Source organism: Cajanus cajan, chromosome 9 (genome assembly GCF_000230855.2).
Source record: "Cajanus cajan strain Asha chromosome 9, NIPB_CcT2T_4, whole genome shotgun sequence".
Classification (NCBI taxonomy): Eukaryota; Viridiplantae; Streptophyta; class Magnoliopsida; order Fabales; family Fabaceae; genus Cajanus; species Cajanus cajan.
The window spans coordinates 50329473-50342701 of NC_138525.1; the positions used below are offsets into that span (position 1 = coordinate 50329473).

The window sequence follows — 13229 nt, forward strand, 5'->3', positions numbered from 1 at the left end:
ATTAACAAAGATCTTAATGGGTTTAATTGAACGTAATTACCACGAGAGTAGGGATTAATTTTAATTGAACACGTCCTCGTAGCCTGAGAAGGTGCAAGGATTAAATTAGGTTAAGACTACCTTCAAGATGGAATAGAATTAATTAATGAAAATAATAATTCAATATTGTTGGAACTCTTTGTGCGAACCCTAGATTCCAGGAAATCTCCTTATCTTATCTTAAAGTTTTATCTTATTCATTAATTGCATTACTATCTCTTTTACCAGCGAATCTGATCTTATCATCTCAAAACAAACATTCTATCTGTTTTAAAATTCAAATTAAAATACTAGTAATTCTAGGTCAAACACGTAGTCCCTGTGATTCGATATTTATTACTTGACGACAACCGTACACTTGCGGTTTTCCACACAACAAGTTTTTGGCGCCGTTGCCGGGGACTACGTCTCTTGATTTAAATTACAATTATTTTAATTCGAATTTAAAAAAAAAAATTAAATTAATAAATAATTTTTTTTTTTTTTTTTAGTGTTTACTTCTCCAATTCAGATTTCACGGGTCACTTTTTTTTTTTTTTTGCAGTGCCTTAGGATTAATGCAAAAGAGATCTCTACGTCTTGGGAAACCAACACCACTTGATCCTGAGATTGAAAGAACTCTCCTGAGAAGGAAAAGAAACCTTTCTAGAGAATTTGACATGGCTGCACAACGAGATAATTTACCGCTTCGGGATTACTCTGCACCCGTAGCTCGTGGGATACCTGGAGGGGAGATGCGAACTGGAGCTACTGTACCAGCTTCTCTGGTGAATATGCTCAAACAGAACACCTTTGGAGGACTACCATCAGAAGATCCTAATGACCACTTAGAGGGGTTCTTGGAAATCTGTGAGACCCAGCAATTTGATGATGAAGTTTCTGATGGAATGCGACTCCGCTTATTCTCACTCACCTTGAGAGATAAGGCAAAGGTGTGGCTAAGAACAGTGCCTAGAGAAAAGATAGCAACTTGGGAATTATGTGAAAGAGCTTTTCTAGAGAAATTCTTTCCTCCTTCTAAAACTAAAGAATTGAGGAAGAAAATCACTAATTTCCAACAAGGCACTGGAGAAACTATTTATGAAGCATGGGAGCGGTTCAAAGGATATCTTCAAGCATGCCCACAACATGGCTTCAACCGTTGGCTTACCATCCAATTTTTCTTTGAAGGATTGGACCAACAAAGCACCATGATATTAGACTCAGCAGCTGGAGGATCTTTCATGGGGAAACCTATTAATGACTGCATGATTATTTTGGAAAATGTAGCCTCAAATCACAGCCAATACAGTGAAAGAGAAGTCACAACAAGGAAAGGAACTCCGGGGCGATATGAAGTGAACAATATTGAGTTACTCTTAGCAAAATTTGATACTCTTAATCAAAGATTAGACAAGATGGAAAAAGCTAAGGTTAATTCAGTGGCTACAAATCAAGTATGTGACCTTTGTAGGGAACAAGGGCACACTGCAGTAGATTGTACCTCAATTTTTACTGGAGAAAAAGAAGATACTACTGAACAAGTGGCAGCTTCTCATAATTTCTATGACACTCCTCGAAGAGAGAAGAGTAATCCATATTCCAACACATACAACCCTGGTTGGAAGAATCATCCCAACTTTTCTTGGAAGAATAACCCAGTTCAAGGAACTAGCAATCAGCAACCTAATTTCCGTCCGTCCAATCACTTCATTAATGGGGAAGGAAATCCAGTACAGACACCCTCAATTCAACAAAGTGTTTCAAGATTAGAAAACCTTATGGAGAATTTTGTCACTAATCAAAAACAGACCAATGATTCAATGGCAAATTCTATTCAAAACCTTGCTGTCAAGGTTGAGAATATTACTCTCCACAACAAGATGCTGGAAAATCAAATTGCACAGTTGATGCCTAGTTCAAACAATTCTCCAGGTAAGTTCCCAGGTAAAACAGTTGCAAACCCAGCTGAAAATGTTAATGCTGTTACTTTAAGGAGTGGGAAGAAATTAGACGGACCTGTGTCTAATCAAAATGATAATATTGAGATTGATGAAGACGCTTCTCCTATGGTTGAAAAACCTGAAAAAGAGAGATTAGAAAAAGAAAAAGTATCTTCATCAAAGCCTCAAACTGTTTATCACCCTCCAATTCCTTTTCCTCAAAGGTTAGCAAGGACTAAACTTGATAGACAATTTGAAAAATTTTTAAATATGATCAAACAAGTGTATGTAAACATTCCATTTGTAGAAGCTCTACAACAGATGCCTACATATGCTAAATTTCTTAAGGATCTTTTAGCTAACCGAAGGAAATTGGATGATAGAGAGACTGTTACATTGATCCATCATAATTTGCCCAAAAAACTTAAGGATCCTGGTAGTTTCTCTATACCTTGTCTCATTGGAAATCTAAGGTTTGAAAAAGCCTTATGTGACCTTGGGGCAAGTATCAGTTTAATGCCTTTATCAATTTGCAAGAAATTAGATATGGGAGAATTAAAGCCTACAGCAATGTCAATCCAGTTAACAGATAGATCTATAAAATATCCCATAGGAATTTTAGAAGATGTTCCAGTTAAGATAGGTAAATTTTTAATTCCGGGAGATTTTGTTGTTTTAGAAATGGAAGAGGACAAACAAATACCAATCATACTAGGTAGACCATTTTTGGCTACAGCAGGCGTGATAGTAGATGTCAAACATGGAAAATTGTCCTTATCCATTAATGATGAAACAATGGAATTTAATATTGCTAAATCTGTTAGACAACCTTCTCTTGAAAATATTTGCTGCAGGGTTGATATATTGCCTAAAGACATGGAGGAAGAAGTCATGAGATCTATTTTGAGGGATCCCTTGGAGAATTTTCTAGTTGGAGGAAAGCACATAGATCTTGAGGGGATTCAACCTAATTATGCTTGCTTGATCGATTCAAGTCCCCCGTGTAAAGAAAAAGATCCTCTAGTAGAAAGTCTTCTTGAGCCTTCAACAGATTGGGGTTAGGAGGATGTACGCATTTCATTAATTTTATTCCAAAAAAAAAAAAAAAAAAAAAAAAATTCAGAGTTCCAGAGAGAATCACGACCGTGACTCTAAATCACGGGCGTGATCTTCTCTGGAAAATTTTTTGGAAAACTTCAGAGAGAATCACGACCGTGATTATAAATCACGGGCGTGATCTCCTCTGTTTGAATTTTTGAAAACTCACAAAGAGAATCACGGCCGTGATTTCCAATCACGCCCGTGATTCCCTGCTGAGGCTCAACCGATACAACCCGTGATTTTTGAAATTCCCCTTTCCCTTATATATTTTTCCCCCTCCTTTTACATTCTCACGAACTCTGCCCATTCTCTCTTTTCTTCTCTCCCAAACCCTAGCTTCTCACTTCTTCTTCCTCTTCTTCCCTCTTCCTCCCACATTCACTCCTTCCGTTCATCCATGGCTCCCAAGCACACCCGTACCGTTGGTTCATCCTCCACCGCTTCCGATACCCACAGTTACGAGGAAGAAGCAAGTGAAATTCCGCACCTTCCTCCGAGGTTCTATCGGAACGATGAACAGCGTGAGCGGAACGAGGTATTACGCTTCCGCACTATCCATCCTACCAGGTATCTCGACTTCCCATTTATTCGTAAGTTGGGTTTACGTGCTGATATCAATTTCATGTTAACTAACATTGGGTGGACAACCTTTGCTACCGTGCATAATGATGTTGTTTATCCTCGACTAGTTCTTGAGTTCTTGAGCTCTCTCCACACGGAAATATTATCTGGGCCAAATTGTTCTGAAGGTTTGATTTCTTTCCGTATGTTTAACCAAGAACACGAATTAACCCTGGCTCAGTTCAATAATATTTTTGGATTTCCCACTGGAGGGAGCACGAGAACCCCAAGTTCTTTCAACCCTGGTTCTTTTTGGTATAGTTTGACAGGTACAAGTAATTGGGTCGCTGGAAAATGTAATTCCTCTGCTTTCCGCCATCCCGCCATCCGTATTATGCACCGCTTTATTGCCTCTACTGTTTTGGCCCGAGGTGATTCTGAAGGAAAGGTTCGTTTGAGCGACCTTTTACTTTTATGGGCTATGATGGAAAACAGAGAGGAGCCTATTGATTCTGGCAGTCATTTGGCACGACAGTTCCAGAGTATTTCCAATACCAGCCACGGTGCGATTGTGAACGGCGGCCTCATTACCACTATAGCCAAACACCTTGGCTATCACGCTTGGCTGGACCAGTTAGAACCACTCCCTGGAAGCCGTACTATTAATTTTGCTACCTGCTCTTCTATGAACTGCATTGCGAAAGATGAAGATGATAAATACTACTTTGTAGTAACCCAGTCGGGAGTGCACCACCAGTTACCAAATCCAACATACACCGTGAAGAACCGGGCTACACGGCAGTTTCCACTGGAGCCATTAGAGGACCTACCTCCAGCAGCTGAGGAAGCGGCTCCTGCAGATGAGGAAGCAGCTCCTGAACAACCCCCTCTACATCCTGGACCTGAGGTGGACAATGCTGCTATCCTGGCAGCTATTCAATCAATGGATAACCGGCTGAAACAAATGGATGAACGCCAGCAGCATTATAATTACATGGTTGATCAAATGTATCAATGGCACATTCAACGGTATCCAGATGATTTTCCACCACAGTGAGATCTTTCTTATTCCTTATTTTACTCTGATGCTTAGGGACAAGCATTCCTTTCTGTTGTGGGTTGGTTGCATATTCATGCATTTTATAATTTTGTCAAAATAATCTATCATGCATTCATTAGCTCTTTGCTTCGGGACAAGCAAATCTTTAAGTTTGGGGTTAGGAGGATGTACGCATTTCATTCATTCATGCAAAGTAAAAAAAAAAAAAAAAAAAAAAAATCATGCATATATACATATTCAGTTAATCCCAGCTTGAATTTGTGTTTGAAAAGTAAATATTTTTAATGAAATTGTTCATCTTTGAAAACACTGAATGTGATGAATTGAATCTTGAAGTCTCAGAACAAAAGGTTGAAAAATTAGCTGGTTTTGTGGCTAGCACTTGGTTCTTAGTATTGAGACTTGAAATGATCGAGAATTATAAAAATAGTCTCTTGAAGATAAATTCTTTTTAATTCGTGCTTAAAAGCTTTTGGGGGGTAATAAAAAAAAAAAAATATCACCTAGCACCCCTTTGAGGTCATAGGTTAGAGGGAGAATATTCTTAACCTTAGAAAACTAAGGGAACTAATTAGCTACTGGGGAATTGTTTAGTAAAATAGCTAGACCCCCTTTGAGGCTACGTGTTCTTGAAATTATCATCCTCTCTACACTGATTGGCTACTGGGGAAATGTTTTAGGTGAGACAAAAACAAAAATAAAAATATTACCCCTATTTGTGTCACAAGCATTGAAAAATTATTTCTGTTAAATTATCTTCGTTTGACTAATGAGCTTTACAAGATTTGACATCATGAAACTCTTAGAAACTAAGAGTTGGCGCTAGTAATGAAAGATTAAGATTCTAATTGGACCTTGTGAGACTAAGAGTGAAGATTTTAAATGCTCAGTTAATTCTTGATGATTCTTTTTTTTCAAAGTGCTAATTATTGTTTGAGGACAAACAAAAGTTCAAGTTTGGGGTTATTTGATGTTGTGTATTTTACTCGTATTTTAGCACTTTAATTCACAAGAATTCATAGCATAATCATGCATATCTTTCATGTTTTTAATAAATTTTTATATCATTTTCCTATTTTATGCTTTTCTTGGTATGTGTTGTGTTTTCTCTGAGCAGGATCAAGATTTAAGAATTAAAGAGGAAATGCTGAGCTACAGGGAAAATCACGGCCGTGATTCTAAATCACGCCCGTGATTCACCAGAGAAAATCACGGCCGTGACTCCCAATCACACCCGTGAACGCCATTGACCCTTCATAGATGTGCTCCAGAGAAGATCACGGTCGTGATTCTCAGTCACGGCCGTGATTCACTTCGCGTCCCAGCTTTTTAAGTTTTATGTTTTATTTTTATTTTATCTTTGTAATTTTTTATCTTGGTAGTTTTACCTTTTTACCCTTTTAGGTTATAAATTAGATGAGGTTAGCCTAGAACGGGGACTTTTGTTTTCGGAGACAGTTTTTTAGTTTTTGACACTGAGAGAAGGTTGGGCGCCTGTGCCATCGACTCGAAGGTTTGCTTTTCTTTTATTCTTCTTTTCTTGGAGAACTACTATGAACTCCTGTGAGTAGTTTCCCTTTTTCTGGGATCAGGGCTTAGCCTCTGAGAACCTCTTTATTAATGCATTATTCAGTTTCTTAATTTTATTCCAATTCTTGATTTGTTCTTTTATATTTTATATATGAACTTTAACATTATTGTTTTCATAATAACATTAATTAAGGATGAACTGAGAGGAGAACTTGATTATAATTATGATAAACAATTAATCTTAATTTTCATAATCATAGATAATTAGGGATGAACTGAGAGGAGAACCTAATTATCGGAACCTAAAGGAACAGACTTGAGTGTTAAATCACGAGAGTTGATTTAAGCTTTCGAGGAGTAATAGATTAACAAAGATCTTAATGGGTTTAATTGAACGTAATTACCACGAGAGTAGGGATTAATTTTAATTGAACACGTCCTCGTAGCCTGAGAAGGTGCAAGGATTAAATTAGGTTAAGACTACCTTCAAGATGGAATAGAATTAATTAATGAAAATAATAATTCAATATTGTTGGAACTCTTTGTGCGAACCCTAGATTCCAGGAAATCTCCTTATCTTATCTTAAAGTTTTATCTTATTCATTAATTGCATTACTATCTCTTTTACCAGCGAATCTGATCTTATCATCTCAAAACAAACATTCTATCTGTTTTAAAATTCAAATTAAAATACTAGTAATTCTAGGTCAAACACGTAGTCCCTGTGATTCGATATTTATTACTTGACGACAACCGTACACTTGCGGTTTTCCACACAACAGTTCTTTAATTAAAATAATGCATGCATACTTTATTATCCCCTCTTAATTACTTAGTTTTATATACAACTATTTTTTAATTCAAACTCACAATATTATTGTGATAAAAGTTTCAAAGGAAAGTGAAAAGGATAAATATATAGGCCGGTATTTGATTGATTGGGGGAGTCATTAAAAATTAAAAAATCTAGACATTTATACCGTTAGGAACTTAAATACTATGTAACAAGTTTTTCTATTTAACATAACTATTTAAAATAATTGTTACTATTCCGATATTTGATACTTCAATAAACACTCAATATTAACAGCTAAGACTTAGTTAATTAGCCTGTGTTTAAATTGATCCATTTGACTATTTCCAAGTTTATGTTTTACCAACTAAGGTTTCAATAATCGATGTTGATGCTTCAATAGCCAATTATTTCTCGATTATTTTCTTTTAATTCACTTATTAGCTGAATTAAGTATCTTTTAAATAAATCTTAATATCCTATAATATTGTTAGCTTTTGAATAAATACCCCACATTCAAAAAAATAAAATAAAGTAACGATTTGCACTTACCAAATAATGGCTAGGTTTGTATATTATTAGTGCAGGACCAATTCACCATTCATTTAAGCATAGCCTTTCTTTTGCCACTATAGAAACTCACCTTGTGACCATCAATTATGTCAAAGAGATTCTTCACCTAAGCACCATGAAAGCACTTCCAACATGTGTTGTAGCAATGATTTTAATACCACAAGCAATATATTGTCCTCCTTTGACAAGGTCACATTCAAAATAGTACTAGTATTAGCATTTTGACAATACGAGAAGTCCCATGAATAAATGCTCCACATGCTCTACTTAGTGGGTAGAACATCGCAAGCAATATTATGTCATGTAAAGACAACCACACATGGTGATTGTGGAAATTACTATTTCATCATAACTCCATATTGGAACTATGTGCACTATTATTACATTACTATGTGTTTTCCTCCTAACATGTCACTTGGCAAACAAAATTTTAAGATTTTTAATTATAGTTTTACGGAAAAAAAAACAAAATTATACAATTATAATACTTTAGAAACTTAATTTGTCTAATTAAAATTTAGAATATCAAAATCTTACAATTGGGATTAAAAATGCAATTAAGAAAATAAAAGTTTATTCACACATGCCATAATACTTCTCCACACAATTAAATGAAAATTTAAAGTAGTAGCCTATGACAATTACGGCATAACATAGGTACTTGTATAGATCTATAGAGCTAGATTTTATTAGCATATAAGTACAAAAGAATTAAAAGGAAAACAAATATTAAATTCAAAACCATTGTTGCTATGTTCCTTGATGAAGCAAACTACCTAATACATATGCAAGCCAGCTTATATACTCCAAATTAATCAAAATCTATCACTTTCATGCATTTTGAAAATTATCTTTTAACCAACCTTGCAGGCTCTTAAACAAAACTTTCTAAATATTAATACATAAAAAATCTAACAAAACGCAACAAAAGTGTGCACGTCCCTATCAACGTCCATTTTGGTTAACATAACTTTTCAAACGCGCGTCTAATCGTGTATACTTGGTGAAATTTGTATTTGGCTAATTTTTAATTTTTTTTTCTTGTGAAATCAATTTTATCAGATTCTAAAATAAACAAATTGATCACAATGATTATTACTTAAATACTTATCAATTCACCTTCAATTTCAGGTTTCAATTCAACGTACCAATATTCTGCTTTTCTTCGAGACAAGTGATATTAGTGCACTTGATTATTTATTCCGTTGGTACCCCAAAAGAAAACAATAAGTTCCCTCTGCATGGAGAAATTCAGGATCTAATCATTCTGGTGCCCATTGAATTTGATATATTTCCGAAGTGTTCATGGCACTTCTAACTTCTGCTATAGATCGTTGCATTCTAATGAAGAAAAAAAAGAGAGAGAAATAATTTGGAGCAAACAAGAAAATAAAATAAAAACAGAGAAGACCCTTGATAATTGAAGAAATTATAATGTTATATTATATACGTTTTTAAGATGATTATGCCAAGAAAGTGGCTGAAAAATTTAGAATTATTCTTCACGAAAACGTGGTTTTGGTTTGGCCATAATTCTGTTGCGGTTAATTAACAAGAAAACCCCTTTTCTACGCTTCCTAGTTCCAAGTTCCAATCATGATTAATTCATGACAGGAACCTGTGTTGTGTGAAGTGCATACTTGTACATTTTGTCTTCTCCCTGTAGATTAATCCACAAGCTATAAACCCTCTTCACCAGAATTTAGATTAGCCGTTATCATTAATCACAAATCACGTGACATAGCATATATCATATATGATATGATACCCCTTTATTAATTAAGAACCTATAGGTACTGCTACTACTTGTATGTTGCAAGCAATAACTCCATCATCATTATCACCATGGAACACACCAATTTCAACAACAACAACAACATCAGCAGCAGCAGCAGCAGCAGTGGCTATAGTTACAATGATGTTCATTTTTGTGAAGAGACCATAGTAAATGTTCCTTTCTCATGGGAACACAAGCCTGGTCTCTCTAAAGTCACCAATGGCCACAATGGTGCTAGCTTGGTGCTTCAGCCTCCTCCATGTTCATCATCTGGATCTGGAACTGACACTCACAGACACAAAGTGGAGGAGGAGTCACAGATTCTATGTGCAGTGCAGAACTCACTCAGAATCAGCTCTTTCCGGATTGAGACTCACAAGGAAGAAGACCCTTTTGTTGAAGCTTACAAGAAATGCACTCAAAGTCCCTTTATACATCAACAGAGTCGTAGGGTCCAAAAGAGCAATAGATCTTGGCCTACCATAAGGAAGTATATTCATATTCTCTCTTGCAAGCACTCCAATGATGTTTTGTAGTCACAAAGTTGGGATTTTTTTTTGCTGAAATCAAGGTATCTCCCTACCAAAAGCCAGAGATTAGCCCCTCATGAAATTCATTTAAGAGATTGATCTCTCGTGTCGGATGTTATTCTATGCACATGGACTTGAACACCAAACTTGACCACATGCTTAAGAGACATGACTTACTGGTCAGTCATACTTCAACATATTGGTTCTTATAAAAATTGAGATGATATCTTCAATTGTTTGTTTATTGCATTTTTTTTTCTTTTTTCCTATGAGGGGTGAGGCATTTTTATGTATGTATTATATGACAGTTAAAGTATCATAGTTATTTTGTATAGAAAAGGATTGGTGAAAATAAAACAAGGAAGCAAGAGCATAGTCTCGAACTAGTTTATAATTTTCTGCAGCCTAAACATATATAATACACGACTCAAAACAGATTGTTCCCTTTTGTCTAATTTATAACTTTGGCCTGCTATGAACATTTTTATGTGTTTTGACTTCGATGGAGCTAATAAAATGTACACACGAATGTTGGCTGCTTCCTAGTATACGGTCCAAACCAAAATCATATATCAGCCGCAGTAGATTTAGAAAATTCCCTAATGAAAACGACAAATAGCTAACTGATTCAATGTTTCTCTGTGATCTTATTACCCAAAACATGTGATCTTACAGAAATATGGATTTTCTTTCCCCAAATAAAAACAAAACGGCTATGTATGTAATCTGATTAAAAACTAATTTCTCAGTTCAATTTGTTATATCCCTTGCAATGTCTTTTTGTCCAATTTCATGCAATGTTTTGACCTAATTCTTAAGAAAGTATAATTAAGTGTATGAACCTGTTTGCATATAAGTTAGAAGCACTTTTGCAAGCTTATTTATCAAAAATAAAGAATATTTTTTAATAGAATAACTCTAAAAAAACATTTATAAATTTATATCTAAACAGACTTTAACTAACTATTAAAAACTAACTTATAAAATTAGGATTGTTTTTATAGGATGTAGGCCCTTGTCAGGCAAGTCTACAGGAGGAGGAAGGCATATAGGAGTTAGGAAATAATTATCTTTTCAATTATTTTAGCAAGCATTATCATTATCTTTTTATTATTAGGATATTATTATCTTTATTTTTATCTTTTGTCATTAGGAAATAGTTATCTTTACTTTTAAGATAATTGTTTTTTAATCTTTTAGAAAAATTATATTTATTTTTCTATGACTTAATTAGGATTAGATAAGGGAGACAAAATCTATAAATAGGAAAAAATAATTAGAGAAGAGGTGAGAAAAATATTGAGTATTGTTTAAGAGGTTCCTAATCCCTCGAACTACCAATGTAACATTATTCTCTTTGTTTTAACCATCATCAACAAATATTGTTTTTCCTTCTTTTTCTGTTTTCTTGATTTAGGTTCTATCAACCTCCCACTTATATACACTAATTTGACTATCTTATTGGTAATATATAAAATCTTGGGATTAAATAGAGGAGGAATTCAGTCAACCATCATGGGTTTGTCTTATATTCTTCTAACTTTTTTCTGTTGTCTTCTTTTGAGTGATGCAAACCCTTGTGTGTGAACCTAGTCTTCTTTTAGCAACTATCTTGTGTCATTTTTTTCCAAGCTTATTTCAATTCCAAAACTAAATTTCCCTGTGCTTACGTTTTATGTGGTTGTCCATTGAGACTATGCCATTTAATTAGAATCAAGTGATGAAAGTGGACCAAGTAAATCTATATATAAAATATAGTGGCCTCATCATCGAATAACACTTCACCACCACCCCACTTCAAGACCACATATATATAAGGGTCATGTCATTATTCCATTAGCTAAAACTCTGAGAGAATGAGTCAACCACCACAGGATCGTTCATCAAGGAAGATAACCTTCTCATGGGAAAAGAAGCCTGGTGTGTCCAAAGTAATAACAAGTAGTGCTCATGTTGAAAGTTTGATCATCCCAAAAGAGCATGAGTTTTTGGCCAAGTTGCCACCCCCTCCTTGCACACCAGAAGAATCACTAACTCACAAAAACCCTCTTCATGATTTCCAAATTCCACTTCCTCCTTGTGCTTTTCAGCCTCCTTATTATAGAACTTCCTCAAAGAGGGGCCTTTGGGTTCAAGACAAAGATCCCTTCCTAGCCGCTATCAAAGAGTGCACCAAGAATCAGAAAAGTGCTAAGGTGAAGAACAAAAAGTCGATCAAAGATGGAATTGAGTCAAGGGTAAGAAAGAGCATGTTCTTTTTCACATGTAGCCGATCATGCTCAGTTCATGACAATAATTTGGTCACCATCTCTCATATAGATAAAGATTGATCATGTGTTTTAATAACTTTCTTAAGTTATGGTCTATTGGGAGATTTCTGTACAAGTCAAAATCTAGTATAGTATACTAAGGTGTGTGAAGAGGAATAATCTGAGAATGATTCTGCAACTGTTTTGCACGCTTTCTGTTCATGATTGAGTGAATTATGGTTAGCTGATTCATATGCTGGCCATTGTTGACTCCACGTAACCGTGTATGACTTTGCAAACGGTAGCTTTTTTCTTGCACGCATACCTTATTTTAAAAAATATATATATATTTAGCTGCATACTTGTACGTGTATTCAGAAAAAAACTGTTATGGTCCATTTTACTATTCATTAAACATTTTGATGATTAGTTTTCGTTAACTAAGGTCCTTTAGAAAAGTTAGATATATAAGAGGACTTCTTAAAAGTTAAGTAATAATTTTTTCTTTATCTACAAAAATTACAATATTATTTTATGTATATTATTTTGACCTATACTGTTAGATGGATCTTAATAGATTAGTTAAAGGCTGGCTATAATATGTGGGAGAAATTTTAGTAATTTTACATTTTCTTTTTTGTTAAATATTTTTGGTTAAAATATTTTTTTAATTATTATAGCTTCATTTATTTTATCTTTTAGTTCTTAAAATTAAAAATAGATTTTTTAGCATTTTTACTTATTTTTTCAATTTTTTTAATAATTTAAGATAATTTTTTTAAGTCTTTATACTTGTAATTTTTTATTTTATCCTTTTAGTTCCGTCGTTAATTTTTTTTTATAACTTTGTTTTTCTTGCACTGGTATGACAAAATATTAATTTAACTTTGTGTCGAATTTATTTTATTAAAATTATTCTAAATTAGGTATTTTGAAGTTTCATGTATCTTTTATATCCTTATATACAACGTTCATTATTGATAAATTCTCTTTTTACACTCACAAAATTAAAGATCTTTATCATGTTAACACAAAATATATATTCGTTACAAAAAAAATAATGATAAAATTTAAAAGGAGTAAAAAGTTATTAG

At 34.3% G+C, this 13229-nt stretch overlaps 1 non-coding gene across 1 annotated transcript; it reads right to left on the reverse strand.

Annotated features, from left to right (window-relative positions):
• Positions 1-1067: 1067 nt before the first annotated feature.
• LOC145952234 (small nucleolar RNA R71) lies at positions 1068-1174 on the reverse strand. Its single transcript, XR_014429913.1, has one exon. It is a non-coding gene; the product is annotated as a small nucleolar RNA R71 (small nucleolar RNA).
• Positions 1175-13229: the final 12055 nt, after the last annotated feature.